At 38.6% G+C, this 18892-nt stretch overlaps 2 pseudogenes; both read right to left on the reverse strand.

Moving 5' to 3' along the window:
* Positions 1-7496: 7496 nt before the first annotated feature.
* Positions 7497-8443, reverse strand: LOC139436753 (NEDD4-binding protein 1 pseudogene; annotated as a pseudogene).
* A 55-nt stretch (positions 8444-8498) lies between these two features.
* LOC101412814 (NEDD4-binding protein 1 pseudogene) lies at positions 8499-18052 on the reverse strand (annotated as a pseudogene).
* Between the last annotated feature and the right edge of the window lie 840 nt (positions 18053-18892).

The following is an 18892-nucleotide window of genomic DNA, read 5'->3' on the forward strand; positions in this document are numbered from 1 at the left end:
ATGGTACGGCCACTGTGGATGACTGTTAGCAGCTCCTAAGGAAGTTGAATATAGACTTGCCATGGCACCTGGCAATACCATTGCTAGGTATATACCCGGAAGAACTGAGAGCAGTGATACGAATAGATATCTGCAAACCGATATTCATAGCAGTGTTATTCATAATAATAATTATAGCAGTGTTATTATAATAACACTGATAGTCAAAAGTTGGAAACAATCCAGGTGTCCATTAACCAATGAATAAATAAACAAGCTATGGAGTGTACACATGATGGAATATTATGCAACATTGAGAAGAAATGAGGTCATGAAGCATACAAAAACCTGGATGAACCTGGAGGACATTATATTAAGTGAAAAACAGCCAGGCACAAAAGGACAAATATTGTATGATTGCCCTTTATCGGCTAAATAAATTACGTGAAATATAAACATTTTATGTGAAATATGAATATGGAGAGAATTGCATATATAAGACCATTTGTCCTTGAAGCTGAAGAAATGTAAGTTAATACTATACAATGTTAATATCAGACCAAAAAAAAAACCATTATACTAAGTGAAGGAAACCAGATACAGAGTACTACATATTGTATGATTCATGTATATAAAATGTATATATAAATCAATTTATAAGATGAAAAGAGATTGGCTGTTAGGTGGGTTTGAGGAAGGAATAGTAAGGATTTTGGAGTCTTTGTTTTTGGAGTAATGAAATTGTTTTAAAGTTTTTGAGATGATGAATATACAACACTATGATTATACTAAAAGCCATTGATTATACACTTTGGATAGAATAGCCACAAGCAGCAGTTATGTACAGTGGGGGAAGCATAGAGAGATTGAGAAGTGAGGAATTTTCTTGTTTGTTGTCTGTTTTTTATTATTATTACTACTGAAATAATGAAAATGCTCTAATAATGATTAAAGTGATGAATGCACAACCCTGTGATTATGGAAAATACCACAATGAGATACGACCTCACACGCAAGAGTGACTAGATTTTAGAAAAACAGGGGAGAGAAAATATCTTAGGAAGAAACTGGGTATACAATTAGCAAAACATCAGTGTGTGGTAAACACTACTGAAAATCAAACAAGTTTGTCAGCCAATAAATAGAGAGTAAGGGGGAGAAAATGGAGGTGGAATTTTGGGATTAATATAGACTTTCAACTCATACTGATCAATTGCAGTAATGCTTAGTTTGGTTTCAGGTTCAAACACATAATCTAAATAGAAATTGTAACTCTATTTGAAAACTGGATATTTGCTGGTATTAAAAATTTCTTGCTAATTTATTGTGGTGTGATGACGATAATATGTTAACTAAAAAAATTATAATTTAGGAGATACGTAATAAAATGTTTCCAGGTGAAGTCATATGATGACTAAGGCTTACTTCAAATGGGGAGAATTAAATTGGTGGAGCTGTACATAAAAATATGGCATTGAGTTTATAATTACACAACTTGATTGATAAATACATGGAAGTTAATTCCAATATTGTCTCTACTATTTCATATTCTTGAAATGTTGTATAATTAAGAGCCTTTGTTTCTAAAATCTAATATTTGAAATCTGTGTCACTGCTCCCTTCCAGCCAAACTAACCTCTGTCTTATTTCATTTTCAGTCTCAGAACTCTCTCTTTGGCTCCACCTCTAAACTCTCAGATAGGGGCTGTCTCCATTCTTCCTCCTGCCACCTGCTCCCTACCTGTCTGTCTTCTCCTTCCACACCTAATCCACCCCCCTCCCGTCCCCAGCACCACAAGAATATCTTCACTTGTGACTCGTAAGTGGAGATAAATTGAGACAGTGGAAAGAGCGAGGCATTCGGGCTGCATCTGCTTGTAGGACAGTAGGTTCCAGGCCTGGCCTCCTGGCTCCTGTGTCATCAGGGGTGTGGCCACAGTGCCCCTGCCTGTCAGGGACACAAGCAGACAAGGACGACCATCCTCACCTTCCCGTTTAATTGGGTGCAAACCTGAGCTAAGTCTAAACTTCAGGCAACATTTTGCTTTTAAATAAAAATATTGTGGTAGAACAGGGAATTTGAGAAATTGCAAACCTGTTTACATTTTGCAACCTTGTCTAGTGATTAACTTCAGATTTACTGATTATTCTCAATACTACACAAAATTTTATTAGTATTGAACAAAGTCAATTTGAAGACCTTGGAATACATAATAAAATCCTGCTGTTGTCAACAGAACAAATAAGAAAGGCAGGGCAAAATTCAAAGTGAGTGTATAAATATATGTACATTTGAAAATGTCAAAAACATTTCTAATCCTCAAGCAATCACACACATGTATAAAACTTGAACTAGTGAGTTCAGTGATTAAAGAAGAAAATGGAACAGGCATGAGTGAAGAGCCTGGTGTCAGGTGGTCACAGATGCCCCTGACGACATTTCCCTCCCTCCTCTTGATTGAATTTTCTGCACAACCTGCATGGAAGATAAGGCCCATGATTCCTTATCCACACCTACTTCTACCCTCCAGCTGAAATCTTCTCCATACTTAAATCCGTGCTCCAGTTTCTGGCTTTATTGAATACCTTCAGGCCCCTGGACCACTGCATTAGCCTTGGAAGTGTCCATGGAGGCCGCTGTGCCCTCACCATCCCTCTCTGTTCCCTCCCCTGCTGCACTTAAATAAGGTCTGATCATGTCACCTGTCTGCTTAAACTCTGCAATCACTTTTCACTGTTCTTAAGATGAAGACCTAATACCTGGAAATGGTGGCTGGGGAGGTGCAGTGGGAAAAGTAATGGGGTATCCTGAGTTCACAGAGAATGTTGCAGCTGTCTTCTCAGGGGAGCCAGGGGTCAGGGTCCTGGTTACCAGGGGCCAACGTGGGACTTTACAACAAAGGACCCTCCAGGGCAGTAAATGTGTTGGGAATAAGTATTTCTGGTTTGAAGTTAAAAACCAAGATTTTCAACATGGTTCTTCCTCACTTACCTCTACTCTGTACCTAATGTCAAGAATGTTGTGATCATTAAATAGGGATTAGATGAGATCATTTCTACAAAGCATTTCCTACAATACTCGGTCAGTTCTTAGCCATTGTCAATGAAGATGTACACGCTTTCTCTAACCTCCACTTCCACTGAGAATCATGTCTTCAGCCCCCTCATACACACACACAAAACCCACTGCGTCATTTGTAGGTAGAAAGTAACAATCATTACATGGAGGGGCATTTTCTACTCTCCCTTAACGTGTGCATTCTTTCTCTAATTTTATGCATATGTGTGGTAAGTGAGTATATTTATATACATATATATCATTAATGCTGCCATCATGGACCTGACATAAATCTGAGACTTGCAACATAGCCTCAGCAGAGATTACTGTCTGCTTCTGTAGTTACCGTAAGGATGGCTATTTCCAATAGATAGGCCCATCCCACCCAGTGCTACAAAGGACAAGCATGTCTTTTAATGAGAATGTGATTTTCAGCAAGTGCACAGGCAAAGAACTGGGGGAAAATCTTCAGTGCACTATGGCTTCAGTCATACCAGGTGCTGAAAACCCCTTGAATCTTCATCTATAGTTTATCTTTCTTACAATTTTTATGTTAATATGGACAATGCTCACTTGTCATCCCATTCATTGACAGATCTTTCATATATATCCCTTCAACAAATTTTTTGAAAACAATTTCCAGATGAGAAGTCTGCAACACAAGGATAACTTCTCCCACCATCAGGAAGCTCCAGTGCAGAGGGGGAGATAAGTAACAGAACCAAGGTTTTGGCCTCCTCTTCACGTGGGTACCATCTACCCAGAGAACAGTAAAACAATTTTCCCTTGATCAGGAACACAAATGCCTGCACTTCAGTCATATCTGACATAAAACATTTTAAAAAGTAAAAATATATGCTATATATGATAGAAAAGATTTACCTGTTCTCAACTTATCCTTCTAGAGGAAATTGTTATTTCCCACAATACCATTAGTGTTATTATTGACTTCTTAATGAACCTTCCCAATTAATCTATGCATATAATATAAAATGAATTCATTATTTATATTTGTTTGTATCTAGACGTTTACCTTTCATTTTTATACCAATTTGAGCAAAATATATATTTTACAGCTGTTTATTGTTCACTTGTTTTTGTCTTGCATCAACATGTATTTATCTCTTTTTTTCATATTTATTATATCATATGTCCAACATATAACTTCCCATTTTAACCTCTTTCAAGCATATAATTCACTGGTCTTAATTATATTCATAACACTGTACAACCGTCACTACCATCCAATACTAAACTTTTCCATCAGCTCAAAAAGAAACTCTATAACAATAAAGCATTAATTTCCCACTTGGGGGATTTCCTTACATTATTTCCAGCAATTGTAGCACTCATTTTACTAGACAAATTGTTAAAGCCCTGACACAGTTATTACAAACCATGTGGCATTATCTTTGTTCCTTCCATCCAGATACAAACAGTATTCTTAAACCAAGATTGTCTAAGTTACTTGACAGCACTGGACTTCTTTGGCCCAACATCTTACCCTTGGCTCCAATTACCATTTGCAGTACTCCTTGTAGAAAACAATACGAAATTGTTACTGGTAGACCTATGTCTTAGGGAATGAAATTAATGAACAGCCCTTTATTTCACAGCACAGCATAACTCAGTTTAGCAAATCCATAATATATAATGCCAAAGAGTATCTCCAGGAGGTAAAGGATGATTTTTCTGATCCACATGACAGACACCTGAAAAAATATAGCCTCAAAATAAGAGATGGGGTCTACTGAAAACAGCACCAATGAAAGACAGCCCTAGACCTTCACTAGAAGGATTACTACCCAGTGCTCCTGACTTCTGACACTACAAGGTGTTGAATGGGTCCATATTTCTGAACTAGAAAATGTAATCAGTCCGCTAGTTTCTGGCTTTATTGAATATCTTCAGGCCCCTCTTAACTGTCCCCTTAAAAGTTCATAACCAAACTGAAATCTCAGTTGGACTTCTTCCCTCAGTCTACTGCTGGAGTCCATGAGTCTTGATTTGCCTCATTGTGCAGATGGTTGTTGCCTTGTCTTGTGGTCAGTGTTAATGAACACATGACCAGAAGTTCATCATTCACAGTGAGATTAGATTGCTAGTTCTCTCTCTAAAGGTATCTAAAGGTATAGCTGCACAGCATTAATCATTAAACTCATTAGTTAAGGTTCTTTTAGAAAATAGTATTGTACTTGACTACTTGTTAGGGGTCTGTAGTTTTTGGGTAAATTGCCACATGACTTGAACAGTAAGCCATACTTCAGGATCCTTTTTTGATGTCTTTGATTTCAACTGATTTGAGCATTGGCAATGGTTTAAGAACCTATTCCAAAAATGGGACATTTTACTGATCATAATGATCGTCATCTCCCTGGTGAACTAGCTGTAAGAGTTTTAAATGCGTGCACTCAGATACTTGTTAATCAGCAAAAGGTCTCTCTGCAAGAACAAGAATGGAAGGATAAACAAAAAGATACTGTTATCACAACTATTTATAAGCTTAGCATTGTGACCTCTGAATACTACTCTGAAACTTCAAGTGGTAAATGAGGGGGTTAACTATGTCTTATATTGTGTTCACAGCTCTCAGTTGCTGAAAGGCTGATCAACATGGAGGGAATTGCCAGGTAAAGCACACAGGCTCAAGATGCAGTGGCTCATGCTAAGCTCCACATCAGCAAACTAAAACTTAACTTAGTTACTATTTCTTTTGAGTGGTTCGATCTCCCAGAACCTGAAATTTAAGTTCAACCAATCTATACTCTGCCAGCTAATGTTGAATATGTGTGTCCTGGCCCCTCTGGCTTAGACAAATATAGATAATATCTGATATAGTCAATGCAGCCACTTTTTTAAAAATTTTATTTTATTTATTCGTTTTTTAATAATATTACATTCAAAAAATATGAGGTCCCCATTCACCCCCACCGCCCCCACCCCACCACTCCCCCCACAGTAACACTCTCTCCCATCATCATGACACATCCATTGCATCTGGTGAGTACATCTCTGGGCATCGTTGCACCCCATGGCCTGTGGTCCACACCATAGCCCACACTCTCCCACGTTCCATCCAGTGGGTCATGGGAGGACATACAATGTCCAGCAATTGTCCCAATGCAGCCAGTTTTACTCTTAGCTACCTTGTTGGTTGCAAGAGACTGTCTATATAAACCCTGCCCTTTGTACCATTCTTTAGGGCTCTCTTCTATATTCTGGATGGAATGCTGCTGGATTCATGAATAACTCAATAAAGTTCATGCTTTTTTTCATTGCTTGTGCTTTGGTACATGGTTTAAGAAACTACCAGTTACCAGAAGATCTTGAAGATATTTCCCTATATTTTCTTTTTCAAAAAACAAATCAATTTTATTAACACATATTAATAAAGCATAAAGTTCATCCAAAGTGTACAATCAATGGTATTGATATAATCACATAGTCATGCATTCATCAATTGAATCATTATTAGAGCATTTCCATTATTTCAATAATAATAATAATAATAATAATAATAATAATAAAGCATTCAAACAAACAAGAAAATTCATCACCTCTTAATCTCTCTGTGCATCTCCTGCTGCACATAGCTGCTATTTCTGGCTATTCTTACACATTCATTTATTTATTTTTATTAAGCAGTTTTATTGAGATATATTCACATACCATATGAATGATCCAAAATGCATAATCAATGGCTTTTGGTATAATCACAATATTGTGCATTCATCACTACAAAAAATTTTACAACAATTTCATTACTGCGAAAAGAAAATCTCCACACTCCTGAACAGTCATCACTAAACCTATGCTGCCATAACTTTCTGCCTCCCAACTTTATGTAGTTTTTATCACACATTACATGCTTTTACACTATGATTTCAAAGCCACAGATTTCTGATTAAATTTTGTGTTTCCTTTTAGAATCTGTAGGAAGAAAAAGTGGAGTACCAACCAAAAATTCAAGTGTACTGGCATTTATATTTACCCATGTTGCTGTCCTCTTGGAGAACTACATTTTATCATGTGGCTTTGATCTATCATCTATTGTCCTTTCTTTGTAACTTGCAGAACTTTCTTTAGTATTTCTTTTTGAGTTAGTCTAGTGGTGGTGAACTCCCTCAGCTTTTGTTTATCTGGAAATGTCTTAATCTCTCATCATTTTTAAAACCGTTTTTTCTGGTATAGAATTCTTAGTTGGCAATTTCTGCCTTCAGTACTTTAAAACTGGCAAGCCACAACCTTCATGTTTGTGGTTTCTGATGAGAAAGGGGCACTTATTCTTATTGAGGCTCCCTTGCATACGGCAGGTTGCTTCTCTCTTGTGGCTTTCAGAATTCTCTCTTGATCTTTAGCATTTGACATTGAAGATTGATATGCAGAGGGTTGGGTCTACTTGGAATTATCCTGTTTGGAATCCATTGAGCATCTTGGACATGTATATTCATGCCTTCTCTCAGCTCGTTGTTTCTGCAGAAGATCTCTGTGCTAGCATGGGCAGATTAGGTTGCATATTGGAAAGGCTTGGAGGAGGGGGAAGTGGGGCTCCTGAGGAAGCCAGTGGCTTGGAGGGCCCCTCTGAATCTGGGCCAGAGGCTTGTAACTGGTGTTGGCTTCTTGGGCACCAAAGACTCTGAAGCTGGAGTCAAACACACCCACGTTTAGCAGGGCATTGAGTAGGGGCTGCATATCTCTAAGGAACGCTTACCTCCTTCTGGAGAGATTTTTCTAATCGAGGCCCACTTCTTCCCAGACGGTCATCAGGAGCCATTAGTATGTCCCCCAGCAATATATACTAAAGCAATCTTTTTGTAATAATTTACCTCCAAGAGACTGACTCATTCACAAATTCTGAGAAGTTATCCTTTGTTACAATTATGCCCCCAGTTTTGTCCCCTAAGTATTGTACAAACCTGTCATCATGAGAAGCAATTATTTCTCCAAAGACCAGCCACACAGGAGTTAAAGATACTATTCCAAGCTCCTGGATCTGGTTTCAGAAATGTGGTTCTGTGACATTAGGCTCATGCCTTGCTCTCCACCATCATACCAACACAGTGATGCTTCTATTACCAGGCTTCCAAAAATATTCATCTTCAATTGCAATTGCTCAACAAGGAAAATACTTTTTCCGCCATAGGTAATTGTAACTTTCCTTCCAAACACACACAATGTGTTTCAAATCTGTACTCCTTGGATCATTTTTTAATTCCACCTTTCAGGAAACTTAGAATACCCCAAAATGTGAGTCCTGTAAGTGAGGAAGCAATGTGATCAGATGGCCCTGACAACCTTGCATCATTGACTGAAGGTAGCAGCTGGGACTGCAGCAAGGTGGAGAAACAAACCAGTGGAGAATTGACTTTGACTGAGAAGAGCTACAGCATCCTGAATAGCTTTCATAGACAGATTTCATATTATTTGGAAGGCAAGGTTTTTTTGCTGCTGCCAACCATTTTCAGCGAAACCCTGGAATTCTGGGTTGCGTCTCACAACTCCCCTTGAAGTAAAATTGACAGATTCTTTGGGGGCATGAAGGGACAACAGAGAGTGAAATGCCATCAGTTTCAAGAATCTATGTTACAAACATAGTTCTGATTTGAACCCAAGAGTTTTTGGTTTTGTTCTAAAGCTATCATTTTTGCAATTAGAGGTACACTGTTTTGATACTACTCTGAATGGTAACTGAGAACATTTTTCTACAAAATTTTGCTGAGTGAGGTTGTGTTCTTTAGAGTGGAAACCATTGTAAGCTCATTTATCCTGCTACAAATCCTCATTTTTTGTTTTCTGGGTCACTCTAGACATAGTACAATGTGAAATTCCTTATTTTCTTAAAACCTTTTATTTTCTTTTTCATTTTCCTCCAAGAGAAATAATGTTTGTGTAGATGTCCCAAACTCCCTCATGACCTGTTCAAAAATTTTTGGGAATGTCCATGGTTTTAAAAAAGTTTACAAAGATGCTATTCCATTTCCTCAGTAGTGTCTTTTAAATCTGTATTTAAATTTTCAGATTGAATAAAAGAATCAGACATGTCAATGATTACACTTCCAGCCAATGTCTTACCATCACATAAAATCGCCCCGACTTGAACATTTTCCAAAGACGACTGCTTCTTGGTATGTCATTCTTCAGAATCAGAAAGTCTCCTTTTGTTATGAAATCTCTCTTTGGACAGAGCCTCTTCATCTGGGGTGAGGCCATTTATTGGAACAAAATGTACATCTGGAGAACTAGAAAAGTCTATCCATTTGGATTGTAATCTCAGAAATTGGAGCCCTGCTTCATTTCTTGCCTCTTCCTGAAAAACAATTTAATCTCTGGAAATATTCAGTCCTGTGGCAGTATCCTGTGTAAACTGTTTGTTTAGAATCTCACATTGCAATAATATCATCATCTCCTGTTCCAAACAGACTTTATTCACCTTGTGTTCTTTCTTCAAGAAAGAGGGTAAACTCAACAAGTCCATTGTTTAATTGTCTGCCTGGACTTCAACCAACTGTTTAAATTCCCTTTTTACCTCTGATTCTTTTTCATTGCTGGGCAGGTTCTCATGATTCTCAGTAGAGCTTTACCAACTGCTGAACCTGACTCCTAGCCATGACCACAGCCTTGGTCCTCCCTCTAATGCTAAGAAGACCAATGTCCAAAATGCAGGGTTCAGCACAGGTATCCACCCAAGCTCTTCAGAAAGAGGCTCTGTGTCCCAACATAAATGCAGTCCGTGATCTTGGGGTAACATTCTCTTTCTTCTAGTTGAGGTTCACAGGTTCCTTTACTGTATTCCTTGGCATTGTACACAGCCTCCTGAGCACCGAGGAGCTGCAGCCAGATGTGCACTGGCAGCCGTTCTCCCAAAAGGCCGAACACAGCTGGCCTGGTCTAAGCCAAAAGGTCCTAGATGTGACCGAGCCACAGTTCCAGCAGCACAGCCCCCTCACCAGCACAATGAACTCATCCAGCACGGCCTTGGCCACAAAGGCAGCCGGCCTCCTAGGGCTGCGGTGGTGACGGCCCCTCAGCCTGCAGTCGCTGGCCCAAGCCCATTAAGTGAGGTCGGCCCATGACCTTTGGCACCACCCCAACCAGCTGTCCACATCTAGACCATCTGCAGTGGCAGTAGCAATACGGCACCTGTGAACTGTGATCTTCACCACCACCACCAAGGGCCAGCCCTGCTGTGCATGTACCCTTTTCCTTAGTTCAGTGTTTACCCTGTTACTGCTGAACTTTAATTGTTTTCTGGATCGTTGAGAAAGATGCTTCTGCCAACTCTTGCTAGTTATTCAAAGCTTCTGGGTGGGAGAGATAGAACGCTAAAGCATCTCAATCCAACATCTTGTTCAGGGTACCAGGAGGGCGTCCCTATGAAAGATGAGTATCTGTTAGACAAATATATAGGCAAACTTTGCCAAGACTGAATGAATAATGAATGAACAGGCTCTTAGCTCTAAATTGCTATTACTATGTCAGGGATACAGTCCTGTGTTTGCAGAGGAAATAAGAGAATGAGGGTCTTACAATTCTACTGAAAAATTAGGGTTTGCTTCTGCAAAGAAAAGCATATTGTGTTGAGGTTCCAGCTCTGGTGGAAGGGTAGGAGTGCCGTATGCAGTTGTGCATGTGTGAGTGTTGGGGATGGGGTGAGCCTCCTTTCCGGGCAGGCAGAGGGAAGTGCCTGTACCAGGACCTTGTTTCGGGAAGATAGAGAAGGGATTAGAGAAAATGAAATCTTATTGTTCCTGAATGTCATAGGACCCTCAGGAAGTTCAAGCCTGGCCAAAGTACAGTTTAGTGATGGAGGCTGGGGTGGGGACAGAACATTAAGTCCATTAGAATCATTGTAGTGTATTGGTGTTTACCCAAGAACAATCGAAAGTGGTTGTAAACTTTGAAAAAATTGAAGAAGTAAGGAACTATGATTAGAATTCCCTGGTCATAGGAGATGAGCTATGATGACCCAAAAGGTTAGGTAGTAAGAAGACAAATAACAGGACAAGGCAGATGTATGTAGACAGATAGGAGGCTATTGGAAGAGCTCAGGTGGAGATGATGCTGATATGAACTTGGGTGGTGCTGTGAAAAGAAAGTTTGGATTAAATTGTCTATGTTATTGCTGATGAGTGGTGGTAGAAGATGAAGGGATCATAATACTAGTTACTGTAACTAGTTATTGAGGAGCTTCAACTGGGTATGTAAATAACCTAAAATGAATGTGATCTATTGTTCTGTTACTGGAGATCTCCTGAGCCTAATTTTAAAAGTCTGTATCTTTTACCATTGTTTTCTGTCCTTCAAAGAGACTGGCTGGACATCAGAAACATAAAAATCACCTGAGAACTAGGTTGCAAAAAGAGTTCTCAGTTAGAGATGGGTTTGTATATTTGGTGAGGAGATGGTAAGGTTGAAAGTGATTAGGAGCTCACAAAATACCTTGTGTTAAGTCCACAATGTATATCCTTATTCAACCCCTCTCTAAGTGTGAGTATTTCTAGATTGTCAGACAGAAGTACAGACAATTTAAGTCATCACTCAAATTATCAATTAAATCTCATCCCTCACAAAAAGGTATTAGGAAGTACTCAATGAACCATAGTCATTATTCAACAATTGAATTTTCCAGTATCTATTCTGAACTCATGGTTGAAACTTTCTCTTATTGGAATAGATTTCATCTAAACCCACATAAACAATTCAGGCTTTTCTCCATCTTCCACCTTCCAGGAATGCAGGACTTAATAAAATTCATCAGATCTGAGATCAAATGTGGAGACAGTAAAATCTGGATTGTAGTGATATGTTTGTTTTGTATACAGAAACCTCAGAAATAGTAAGAATAACATCCAGGATTAGATTGTTTTTAAATGCCCTTATCTCTTTCTGCTTTTAAAACTAAAATATTTTGTTTCATTTTATTTTGAAAGAAAATTTAAAACACAAATGTCTGACAGTACATAATTGCTAAAATTTGTAGTAGTGTTTAAATCTTTTAGAAAAGATATAAAACATCTTTGATATGGATAAAATCATTTTCTTACTCAGAGAAAATATATTTAATGCCCATAAAAAATCTATTTTTATATTAATATATAGGTATGTATAAATATTTTAATAGTTATATGGTAGATTATATTAATTGATATATTGTATGGTGTTGGTATCATATACACTGTATATTGGCACATCATATTTCTTAAACATTCCCTTTGGAGAATAGGGTGAAGATGATAGTGACTTGGAAAGTAAATAGTCCAATTTGGGAAAGTTGTCTATACTTCTATATTTTAACTTTTTATTATGGAAAATTTCAAACAAGTGGAAGAGCAGAGTGATTGGTGGAATATACCCACATAGACTAATCACACACTGACAGGAATTGTCATGATCCATTTTGTTTCATCAATACCAAATTCTCTTCCCATAAGCATTAAATCATTTTTACACAAATGTTGGAAACTGAGGCACAGTGGTCTCGCAAGGAGAGTGGTGCGGTTTCCATGACTATGCCGCTTGTAACCTAAGGAATGTGGTAATTAAGAGTTCCCAGCAAACAGGATGAAGCTGTTCAAGGCTGAAAGAAAAGATGAGCAGATAACATTTTGTAGTAAATAGAACACTTAGACTTTTACCTTGAGGTAAGATTTTTTTAATTCCTTAGATTCTGAGTAATGCTGATGGTGACCTGCATGTTGCTGCTTGTTCTCCTGTGGACTGGGATATACAGAGAGCCCCTTGTGAACAATAAAGCTGTCTGATGAGTCTCTACTCGCAGACCCCTGATCCCAGCTCTCTTGTTCTTTCTTTCTTTCTCTTTCTTTCATTCCCGATACTCTTTGGGCCCAAATCTCCAACACACAATGCTTATAAATCATATCAATTCTTTGGAAAATATTTTAGAATATATAAGAAAACCATTTTGGGAGACGGACTTGGTCCAGCGGTTAGGGCATCCATCTACCACATGGGAGGTCCGCGGTTCAAACCCCGGGCCTCCTTGACCCGTGTGGAGCTGGCCCATGCGCAGTGCTGATGCGCGCAAGGAGTGCCCTGCCACGCAGGGGTGTCCCCATGTAGGGGAGCCCCACGCACAAGGAGTGCACCCCGAAAGGAGAGCCGCCCAGTGTGAAAGAAAGTGCAGCCTGCCTAAGAATGGCGCCACACACATGGAGAGCTGACACAACAAGATGACACAACAAAAGGAAACACAGATTCCCGTGCCGCTGACAAGGACAGAAGCGGACAAAGAAGACAAAGCAAATAGACATAGAGAACAGACAACCAGGGTGGAGTGGTGGAGAGAAATAAATAAATAAGTAAATCTTTAAAAAAAAAAAAGATAACCATTTTAAAAATTATACCCATAGTACTATGATCATAGTTAAATTTAAATAATAATTTTTTTAAATAAAATTTTCCTTATTTCAAATTCCAAAAATAAAATAATAGACAAAAGACATCCCAAATTATGGAAGCATTACTTTAAAAAATCTGTTTTAAGGATTAAGTAAAATAAATGTCCCTGGACAGGATTTTTAAAAATAATTTCATTAAGAAATTAACAAAAAAAGGATATACTTCTAAGATAATATAAATAAAATAAGTTGATGATAAGAGAGAGGGAAAGAGGGACATCATTTACAAGTTTCTGATTTTTTCTCTGTTTGCTAACTTCATTTATTTAGAGGATTCTGGTAAATGAAGTGGAAGGTTGCATTAGTTGTATTAGTCAGACAAAGGGGTGATGATGCTGATGAAATCTGTTGGCTTTTATAAAAGGTATTTATTTGAGATAGAAGCTTACAGTTACCAGACCATAAATCATAAGTTACTTCCCCACCAAAGTCTTTTTCCACGTTGCTGGAGCAAGATGGCTGCAAAGGTTAAGTTTTCTGGTCTCCTGTCTCCCCAGGGCTCATTTCTTTCGAGGCTCAATTGTTCTGCTCCTACACAAGGCCAGCTGTAGGCTGTCAGGCAAAGGGCTTGTCTCTCTTCCATGGGCCTCTGCCTCACGACCATGCTCCTCTTGTTCTTCTACATGTTTACTTCTTGGGGCTCCAGCTCAAAAATTCCAAACTCTGTTCTCTGCCATGTCTTTCTCTTCGGATCTCTACCACCAAGGGGGCGGGGACTCACCATCCTACTGACATGGCCCAATCAAGGCTTTAATCATTATTTAATCAAGTAAAAGTGAAACCTCTGAATCCAATATAATCTAATACACCCAGAGCGACAGACCAATTTACAAACAGAATCCAATATCTCTTTTTGGAATTCATAAATAATGCCAAACTGCTACAAAGGTGGATGGATTTGGATTGGGGCAGGTGAACCACATGATCTATTTTGCAGGTGATAAGCCAGACCCAGGGCCCTCACTCATCCATGACTGAATATCTGCAAGTAAGACAGTTTACTAGACCTTAAAAAAATATGCCATTTACAATAGAACTTGAAGTATCAAATACTTAGGAATCAATCTAGCAAAAATATTCATGCCCTCTCTCTACAAGTTTGTTAAGCATTATAGAAAGAAATTAAAGAGGTCTAAATGAATGTCAAATATTAAGGAGATTCGGTGTCATTAAGGTGTCAATATATCCAGATTAAATCTCAGGTATTTTTGATTTGGTGCATTGGAAATCAGACTCACACTGAATAGAAAAATGAATTCCAGGTAAATTTAGGGCTAAGATAAATAGCTACTAAGGAAAAGTTGATGTATGTATTAAAATATTATTTCCTAAGAATACAAAAATGTATCAATGATAACTGAAAAGGTTCATGAATTTGGCTACTTTGAAATTCAGATTTTCTTTTTAATAAAGTGAAAGTGTAGACAGAATGGAAACAAGCCTAAGGGTGAGAGAAGACATTTCTAACACATATACCGGACAAAGGGCTATGATCCAGATAAGAGGTATGCTTACCAGGAGCTCCATGCCTAAGTAGGCCCTGCATGTCGCAAACACAAACACATACCCAGAGAAGAGTAATTAAAGAATATAGGGTTGCCTCTGAAACACAGGATGTATGCTCAATACTAAATAATAAATGCCTTCAAAATTCACATGCATTTTGGCTAGCACCAATCAGACCCCAGAAAAATGCTTCTCAAAGTCTTGCCTTCTGTCCTCCAGACAAAATAACTGCATGTGAATGCCCAGTGGACTTGTTCTACTGCTTACAACCTAAGAGAACCTGGCTTTGAACATTAATTAGAATAATTAAATGCCATTATTTCATTTCAAAAAATTAAAATTTCAGCTTTAATTCAAAATTTTTAATTTAAAATGACACCTTTATATATAATTTGATTTTGCCCACACAATACATACATGATTTAGAGTATTTTAGAGAAGAAAAATAGTTTTTGTAAAAAGTACATCTTAAGAAATAGATTGTTTCCTGAGAAATAATCTCTATATCCCTGAAATTTACAGTGGTAGGAATATCTTTTCCAGTCATGGTGGACCACAGACCACACCTGATACTTTTGCTAACTGGGAGACTCAGGGCTCAGCTGCCTCACAGGTAGTCTTAGGCTGGTGGCCTGGCCACACCAGAAGGATCATCCATGTGATTGAGGGATTGGTGCCTTCTCCCCAAACTCAAGGGAGAGGAGGGGACCAGAGACTGAGTTCAGACATTCAATGAATCATGATGAAGTAAAGAAACCACATCCAAACTGTGTTTACCTGAAGACTGAGCCACACCACATAGTTTATGTTAACAATGTGATTTATTGTGGAGGCATTGGAGGGGATGGAGACTGAAGTTCAGCTTCAAGGGAAGGCAGGCAGTCAGGCCTGTCTACTAGATAAGCCCCAAGTGAAAATGTGGCCCAAGAAGGCTTGAGTGAGCTTCACAGCTGAGAATATTTCATGCGTGGTGCTATGCATTATTGCTGAAGACCGAGCATTGTCTACAGATTCCATTGAATCCTGAGCTTGTCCTCTCCTGAACTCTGTCCTGTGCACCTTTTTTTGCTGTTCATTTTAGTCCGTATCCTTTCAATGTTATAAACCATGACTGTTAGTATAAGATTTTTGCCGCATTCTATGAGTCCTTCTAGCAAATCATTGGACTGAGGGCAATTGTGGAGACCCTGGAATGCAATATACAGCCGAATCCCTTTTTGCCCACCACAGGAGGCAAAAGAACTCTAGAAGTACAACTTTTCCAACTATTGCCAAGTGTTAACTTCCAGGAATCTCAAAAAAAATTAGTACGCACGGAAGACACATATAGGTATGTTAAAATAGTAAATGTAAAACTATACATTTATTGGTATGAAGAAATCAATATTGGTAAGAAAAACAATGGTAATCTGAAGTCTCCCTTTTGGAATTGTACACCTGCTTTGGCATTGATTTCTACAGTGTTTTTATGAAATAGGCATTACAAACAAGGTAAATGTTATATAATAACCACATTATAGTTAGTTATTGAAACATACAAACAATGGCTTTTTCTAGTGACTGAAACAATGGAAAACTATTCAGTTTTTGAAAACAAAATATCCAAACATTTAAATTAGCATCCTGTAATAACCTATAAATCTTGCATGAACACAGTGAGGAAATGGTGCAAGTTAACTGTCGTCTTCCAGTTTGTTTACCATTCATTTCCTTCATCTGTGATTATGCATAGGGTGGGAGAGTTTGAACCAGGTCCAGAAGAGAAAAAAGGCCTAAGTGTTTCTGTAAAAGCATCATTGAAAGTGTAAATGTGAGATCTGGTATGCATATTGTAAAATGAAACCTCTCCCAACTCATAATCGAGGAAAATGCCGACCCATATGCATCTCATTCTATCCATTGTACCAGGAGTATTTGCCCCCTGCTGAATTTGCCAACATCCATTCTTCTGCAATGCTGATAGAATGGCGTTTCGAGGGAAAGTGTCTTTACACACGCCCAGAGACCATTGCCCTGTGCCTCTCACTTCAACCTGCCAGAAATGCCTGGCACAATCAAATCCCTCAGAACTTACGACAGCTGGGTGGAAAGTAAATCTCTTCCGATTATAACGAAAGTTTGTTTTCTCCTTCCCATAGGTTACACTTTTTCTGTCTTCTGAGATAATGAGTTTGGGGTGAGCAGTTTCAGTATCTAGTGACAAATCTACCTTAAATATGTTGATAATTTTCTGCATGCCAAAATATTGTGGAGGAAGAGAGTAACTCTCTTTCTTTAACTCATATGAAAACACTGCTGGGGTTTTTAGGTTTTCATAGCTTTTGTAGATATTGCAAATATCTTTCAGTAACTCCAATTTAGACTGCACATGCTTTTCTCTAGTTTCACTGAGCATATTTTTTAGTATGGAAATATGCTCTGCAATTTGCATAGTATTTTCAATCAGTTTTTCTTGAATATCCTTTGCTTCCGTTGTCAGTCCCAAAAGAATGGCATCCTTCTCCTTTCTCAGTGACTGCATAAGTTGTTCAAGTTCAGTGTGAAAATCAAGCCTCTGCTTTTCTACCTTCCACTTAAATTTAAATGACTTTGAGACTTGTGTTTCCAAATATTTCTCAGCTTTTTCAACTAACTTCTTCAGTGGCTCTATGTAGCTCTTGAGTTTCTTCCGCTGAGTAGCTGCAGCTTCCTCAAGGGCTATCAGGTGGTGATCCTGGTGGCGAGAGGGGCCTCTGCACTGAGGACACAACAGCTCCAGGTCCTTCTCACAGAACAGGGTCAGCGGCTGATTGTGTTTCTCACACAGGAGTTTCTTTTCCTGCCGTTTCCTCTTCTTCCTCCTGATGGGAAATTGCTTCACAGTTTCAGTCATCTGGCATAACTGCGTGTTCCTCTTGAAGTTCCTGTCAAGGCAGTGCTGGAGGCAGACAGGACAGGGGAAGACGTCCTGCAGATCTTCCCAGCACTGGGTGATGCACGAGGAACAGAAGTTGTGGCCACAGTCAATGGTCACTGGGTCTCTCAGGAAATCCAGGCAGACGGGGCAGCTGGCCTCTGCTTGGAGGTCAGTAAGGGAGGATGCAAAGGCCATTGCGTACTGAGTACTGGCAAGTGAAAATTCACTTCCACAAAGAGGGAACAGTGAGAAGGTGATGACCTGAATCCTTATGCTCCACCAGGGAGTCTCTCCTGAGAATGGTACTGCTCCACAAGTGCTTCTGCTTCCTGCCCTCCAATTCCAGAGAAGCTTCAAGGAGGAGCCTACGCATCTAGCCCATTCCTGATCTTCCTGTGATGTTCTCCTCTGGTGTTCAGTTGTTCACAACTGATGTTCAACAATGGAATCCTCCTGGTCAGGACAGAAGCACAATTCCAAGTCAGTATATCATTGTCGTGGACTGAAAAATATTGTCCTCTTAAAAGTTAGTTTATTCAAACATGTGTCCTTCCTTCCTTGTTTGGAGACCACCCCAGTTAAACTATTTATTCAAGCTTTTTTTTTTTTTTTGCTTATATCTTGAACAGATATATATTTGATTCCTTAGTTGCCTTTAACAAGAGTAAAGAAATTGAGGAACCAGAGTATCATGTTAGGGACAACTTCAACATGTAATTAGTAAAAACCATAAGACAGTGAATTCTATCAGAAAATCAACTAGGTATTTTCAAAGAATACCTAGAAAATAAAAAATGAAATAGAGATGTATCTTAAGGATTAAAGAAGAATTTACAGACAAAGCAATCAACAATGTAATAATTTAATTTGGATTTAATTTCAAGCACATAATTCCAAAGAAATACTTCTGTTTAGGAAACTAGGTGTCTGGTGAAATAAAATTATAGTTAATTATCACAAAGTGTGATTGTGGTATTAGAGTTAGGTTAGTTAGAAAACTTTCAGGAGATACATACCAAATATTTCTAAATGAAA

Source organism: Dasypus novemcinctus, chromosome 1, assembly GCF_030445035.2.
Source record: "Dasypus novemcinctus isolate mDasNov1 chromosome 1, mDasNov1.1.hap2, whole genome shotgun sequence".
Classification (NCBI taxonomy): Eukaryota; Metazoa; Chordata; class Mammalia; order Cingulata; family Dasypodidae; genus Dasypus; species Dasypus novemcinctus.